This window comes from Myotis davidii, unplaced genomic scaffold (assembly GCF_000327345.1).
Source record: "Myotis davidii unplaced genomic scaffold, ASM32734v1 scaffold453, whole genome shotgun sequence".
Taxonomy (NCBI): Eukaryota; Metazoa; Chordata; class Mammalia; order Chiroptera; family Vespertilionidae; genus Myotis; species Myotis davidii.
In genome coordinates, this window is record NW_006285234.1 from 2,191,078 (window position 1) to 2,196,983 (window position 5,906).

Below are 5,906 nucleotides of genomic sequence, written 5' to 3' on the forward strand. Positions count from 1 at the left end.
ATATGAATAGATATATAAATTCTAAATCCATATGCCAAAGGGTCCCGGGTTCAACCGGTCAAGGGCACGTACCTCGGTTGCAGGCTCCTACCTGGCCTGGGCCCTGGTCACGGCTCGTGCAGGAGGCAACCAATCGATGTGTTTCACATCATTATTTCTGTCTTTCCCTCTTTCTTCCACTCTCTCTAGAAATCAATGGAAAACTATCCTTCGGCGAGGATTACAAAAACCTCACACCTAACAAAGTAGCTTTTGCCACACACTCCCTTCGATGTCCTGCATCTCAACAAAAGCACCCCAGCCCTGGCCCCGGGGAGGGGGACGACTGTGGGAAGCTCCCGAAGTGTCACACAAGGAGCTGGGCCGACGGGCTTAACGTCAAGACCTGCGAGAAGCGCCTGAGAGGGACGCAGGCCACTCCTTGGGAGAACTCCCCCAGACTGTGCAATGTCCGCCTCCTCCCGCAGCGGGGGGCCAACAACACAACCACGACTGGTCACAGATCGCAGCCCGCCTCTCCCTGGGCAGGTGGGCCACGGCCTCTGCCAGCAGACAGACTTAGGTTGGCGCGTGTCTGTCACAGCAACTTATTCCAGTTCTGAGTTATAAGAGGAAGAGGTCCAAGTGGGACCTCTTAGAAGCCCTCTGCTGCAGGCCGGGGCCGGAGGCAAAGCCTGCTTTTCTGATGCCACTTCACTGTGACTCATCCTCTATTAGCTTTGGCACATGGGCTCTGAGGGCCTGGCCAATGCCCCTGGGGCAGCTAAGGTGGCACCTATAAAGGCTGACAGAGTCAAGGTGCAGACAGAGGCCGCAGAGAGCGAGGAGAGTCAGGCAGACCAGCGGGTGTGGGCTGCCCCAGCCACAGGGGCCATTTGGCCCCAGCCAAGGGCTTGTCTCCCAGGCGGAACGCACAAGGATAGCAAAGTGGAATTTCCCAATCAGCATGAAAGGGCTTCTTCTCTCGAGGCCCTCCCCCAGCCCCTGCAACGGAAAACAAGGCCAGTTTCCAGTGGCTTCCTAGGCTTGGCTCCCCTGCCCCACCACCCACCTCAGCGGCCAATCAATTCCCTACTCCAGGCCCGACACAGGGCTCTTATGTAAACCCGGGGGAGGGCATGGGGGGCCTGGGTCTCACGGAAGGAGCCTCGTGACTGCCCCCACCTCCCGTGGGCCCTCAGCCCGTGCTCTCTGAACACCGTCCCGCTTAGAGGCACCACTTTCCTGGGGAGGGTGCTTGGGACCTCACCCACCATCAACTGGGCTGGCTGGGGTTGGAGCCTTTGCGTTCACAGCAGAGTCGCTGGTTAAAAAGAAAGCATTCTCCGGCCAGTCCCATTGCCAGGCGGCAGGGAGGAAGAGGAGGGGAAGAGGCTCAGCTGATTAAGGCAGAGGACGGCTGGCCAGAGGGCCGTCTTGGCCGGCAGAGCGGGGCGTCCTCACCCCGCTCCCTTCCCAGCACACAGCAGGCCTTGTAAGGACCCAGCTGTAGGATTACGCTGGAGTTCATATCACAGTTTATCAAAGAGGCTGCGTTTCTCCCTCCTCGCCTTTTCTCCTCAGCATAAGTGACCAGTTCATGGGAAAACAAGGCCCGCGCTTGTCCTGCCTGCACTGGCACGGAGGGTGGGAAGAGGCTGGAAGAGGGAAGTAAATGTACACCAACACCCACCCGGGGCCGAGTTGTTTTAAGGGGCTGGGCCGCGGTGGGTGCCCTGGGTGCTGGGGCAGCAGGCCCGGTGCGCCAGAGCCAGCTGTTGGCACAGAAGGTTCAATTATTTCACCCTCTCAAGTCTGGTTTCCCCTCCCCACAGCCCACCGTGGGAGGCGAGGCCACATCGCCAGGCGGAACAACAGCTCCCCTTTACCGAGCTGTGCGGAGAGCTGTAACACGCACGGTCTTACGTAACCCTCTCCGCAAACGACAGGCAGCACCACCGTCTTCGTCTTACAGGCAAAGCAAGCCAGCCCTGGACACCGGTCGCGCCGTTAAAAACTGGTGGACCCGGGTTTCGAACCCGTCAGCCTCACTCCAGAAGCTCCCTCCTGCCCTGAGTGCCTGTGGGAGGCCCAGTGGCTGCACGACTGTGGAGAGTGTGGGTGTGAGTGTGGACAGGGCTGGGGGTGCCCGGCACCAGCCCCCTCTCAGCACCCCCTAACCCTGTCCTGTCTTCCCTCCATGTGTGGACTTGTGAGCAGTTCCCACAGTCTGGTTGAGATGAGGTTTTGGAGCCACTGGCTTCCCCAAACTCAACAGGCGTACACACTGTTATGTCCACCAGAAACAAGGCCACTTGGATCCAGAGAGGATGTCCAACCCACCCAGGCTGGAGCTCGGGGCCCCATTCCCAACCCCCTCGGAGGTGCAGCTTGGGAAAGCTGAGGGGAGAGGAAACGCTCTGGGTCCCGAGGGAAGTCAGGCATCTTCCTCAGCGCCAGGACCCCCACCAGATGTCTGGCTCCAGATGCTTTGTGCTAGACATACAGCCGCTCCGGGACCTGGAGCTCACACTGCCACAGCCGTGGTTTGCCAGAAGAATCTTCCCCTTCCTTTTCAACGACTGGTCTTGGGGGTTGAGAGGAGCAACTTACAGTTTCAGTAACACCTGGAGGGTTTGATCATTTACTGTTTCTCAGCAGCCGCGTGTACCATTATTACGCTCCTCCTTGGAGCCCTCAGCAGAACGAAAGGAAATGAGACGAGGAGCCTGCGGGCAGGCTGACGCTCCCGAGGGCCCATCCCAGCGATCTCTGCCGAAGGGGAAAGCACCCCTTCGAGGCCGCCTCCACATCTGATGCTGTGCGGTGTGGGCCCTGACAGCCGGATTGGGGGCCGGGGCTGTGGCCTGGGCCGGCCGGCTGTGACCTGGCACGCTGGCTTAACAGGCAGCAGGTTCACAGAACTGGCGTGGCCCAGAAGGGCCAGGTGGCTGTTGGTGACAGGTGCTGGTGCTGCTTAGAGGAATGGCAGGCTGACAACTGAAGCGAAGGACTAAGAGGGGCCACATGTGTGAGGGGCCAGCCCTGGTTCTCAGTGCGAGTGCCACGGGCTAGGAGGCCTCTGGGGCTGTGGGATGGGAGGGAGGCCAGGCTCTCACCCAGGAGGCCCCAGCACGGTCCCTGAGGGGCGTAAGCCCTAGAATGGAGAGCGGTCACCATGCTGGCTATACTGAGTGCCCTGGACCAAGAGGGAGGAGCCCCTCAGGGCACGGGACTCGCCCTCTCACAGAAGGGGCAAAGTGGCAGCTGCGGCGTTAGCAGAGCGCAGGGGTCTGCAGCCCAGCTCCGACCAAGCCGGAAGGGTACATGGCTCCCTCTCATTTCTTCTGCAAAATGAGGATTCCCACCAGCCCCGGATGCCTGGGAGACACTGCAAAGCGAGCGACGCCTCACTGTCCTAGAGGCGTAAATGGGAAGGTGGGCGGTGGCAGGGCCCCAGCCGCACTGCAGCTTGGTGCAGTCTGGGGGTGCTGCTCACTCCCTTGAGCTCCCGCTCCCCACTCCTGATGGGGCCTGTGAGGCTGAGAGGATGGAAGAACCCATTACAGCCTGTTCTCCAGGGAGGAGAGTAGCTATGCAGGCCTTTCGAAAGGCCTCTCTCCACTGGTTCCCGAAAGTCTTCCAGGCAAGGAGGGCTGGTCAGAGGGCTGGCACCTCTGCAGTCTGGAAAACCACATACAGCGAACTGTCACTCATGTGGGGACAGGCCGTCATCTTCCTGGTGGGGGTCTCCTGTACCACATCTAACCTCTCCTTCAATCCCCGACTAACTGCCCAGCCTGAGGTGCTAAAAACCGTGGACATCTTCCTCCCTTGGCCAATGGGGACAAGAATCCATTTCTGTCCCTCTGAACCTTGGTTCTCATTCAGGGCAATTTTGCTCCCAGGAGACACTGGAAATGTTTGAAGCCATTTTTGATTGTCCCAACGGGGTGGGTGCGATGCTGCTGGCAGCAGGTGGGTGGAGACCAGGGATGCTGCTCCACACCCTACACTGCAAGGACAGTCCCCGCCACAAAGAAGGACCGACCCCAAATGCCAATAGTGCGGTGACCCCCTCCCACCCCCACAGCCACCTGCTGGGAGGGCAGGGGCTCTGCGGTCCTGCTCTTTGTCCTTCTGGCGAGGCAGGCCTGTCCCTCCTTCGCCTCAATCCTTGGCCTGTTCTCCAGGTTGCTCAGCGCCAAGCTCAGCCCTCGAGCGAGGGCCTGGTGCTCCCTCCCCCTGCCTCCCAGGAGACTCTCTTGGGGCCTCATCTCCCCGAAACTGCCTCCTTCCATCCCCCGTTCCTCTGCTTCTTCTCTTCTCAGCTCCTTCCTGGCTTCTCCTTTCCCAAGCTGAACAGCGGGCTCCTCAGGCTCAGCTCAGCCCCTGCCCTTCCCTCTGCCTGTTGCAGCGACTGTTCCCGCTTCCTAAGAATGAAAACCCCACAAGCACATGAGGGCAGATGGTGCCTCACGCAGAATCAGTCTCAGTCAATCTGTTGAATAAATGAATGAGTGAACGAATGGATGCCTATGCCATCTTCCCAGATTTGTATCTCAGGTCCAGGTCCCGTTTTGAGAGGCAGGTACAGAAACTGCTTCTTCAACCTCTCCTTTGATGTTCCCAAAGCAATTTACATGCAAATACAGGCCCCTCCTCCCTCCCTGCTCCTCCCCCAGGGCTCCATCCCAGAAATTGCCACCCCATCCAATGCGGCACACCAGGGTCCTGGGTGTCACTCCCCGCCCCTCCTCATTCCTCCTGCAGTCAATCACCAAATCTTATACTTTCAAATCCCCTTGCTTCTTCCCCTCCACCAACAGCTGCCACCATCTCTCACCTGGACGGCAGCCTCCCACACACCCATCTTGCCTCTCCCCGCATCGTCCCCCAGCAGCACAGTCATCGTTTAAACCAGAGAAATCTGGTCACACCCTTTCCCTGCTCGAGCCCTTCCAGTGGCTCCCTGTGACCTCTGGGTAAGGCCCCAATCCCCAGTGTGGCCCACAAGGCTGAGCTCCCCTGGCCCTTAACTCTGGTTTACGGCAAAATGAACGCACCAAGCTTCTCCCTGCCTTGAAGGCTCTGCACAGGCCACAAGTTCCTTCAACTCCCGTCCCGATGGCCTCCGAAACCTCCCTGGCCCCGGGGCCACATTAGTCTATCTGTCCCCAAGCACGCTGGACAGCTTTAACACCCCCATCACCCCACAGGTTCTGATTTCACTGATGGGGGAGGGCCAGCCTTCGGCTTCTGTTTTAAGCCTCCTGGGTGACCTAACAGCCAGAGCTGAGAGCTGCTGCCGCTCCGACTGTTCCGGAGAAGTCTTCCCCCTGGAAGATCTAGATTTTGTTGGTCTGAAGGTCACTCTCTGGAAACCCTGCTCCTTGGAGCTGAGTAGGTGGCAAAAGGCCAGACCTGGCCATGCTACTGGTGATGACAGCTTGAGAGGCATTGAGCGACTGGGGCTGGGGCCCAGGCACCGTCCAGGTCTAGGCTCGCATGACTCATGTATCTGGCTCCAGCGCTGCCAGCAAACCTGGGCATCCCGTATAGGCAGTGGGTCACCTGGCACAGCCCGGCTCATGTCCCATCTGGCTTACCTACTCTCCCACTCCTCAAAGACCCCCTCTAGGGCATTTAATGAGATGATATCCAACCTCAAAGGAAAACACTGTCTCACAAGTGAAAAACGAATTCATTTGTTTGAATATGGTGACAGGGACCTGCCTCAAGTCAGTAGCACCAGTGTGAAGGGGGGACCTTCTTTGTTTCTTTGAAGAACAAACACAAGGGTCAGGAAGAGGAGACAAGTGACACGAAAGAGGAAGTGGTGGATGGGACACCTCACAGGGTGAGGAGGAGGCTGTGTGGCACTAACCTGATGATGAAGGCGCCTCGGACCTCCAGGAGCTTCCGTT

General features: G+C 58.8%; 1 protein-coding gene across 1 annotated transcript in view; it reads right to left on the bottom strand.

The window, feature by feature from the left end:
* Window positions 1–5,906, bottom strand: part of LOC102772352 (protein VAC14 homolog) — a 73,298-nt gene that overhangs the window by 8,395 nt on the left and 58,997 nt on the right. The gene's annotated exons all lie outside the window — the stretch shown is intronic.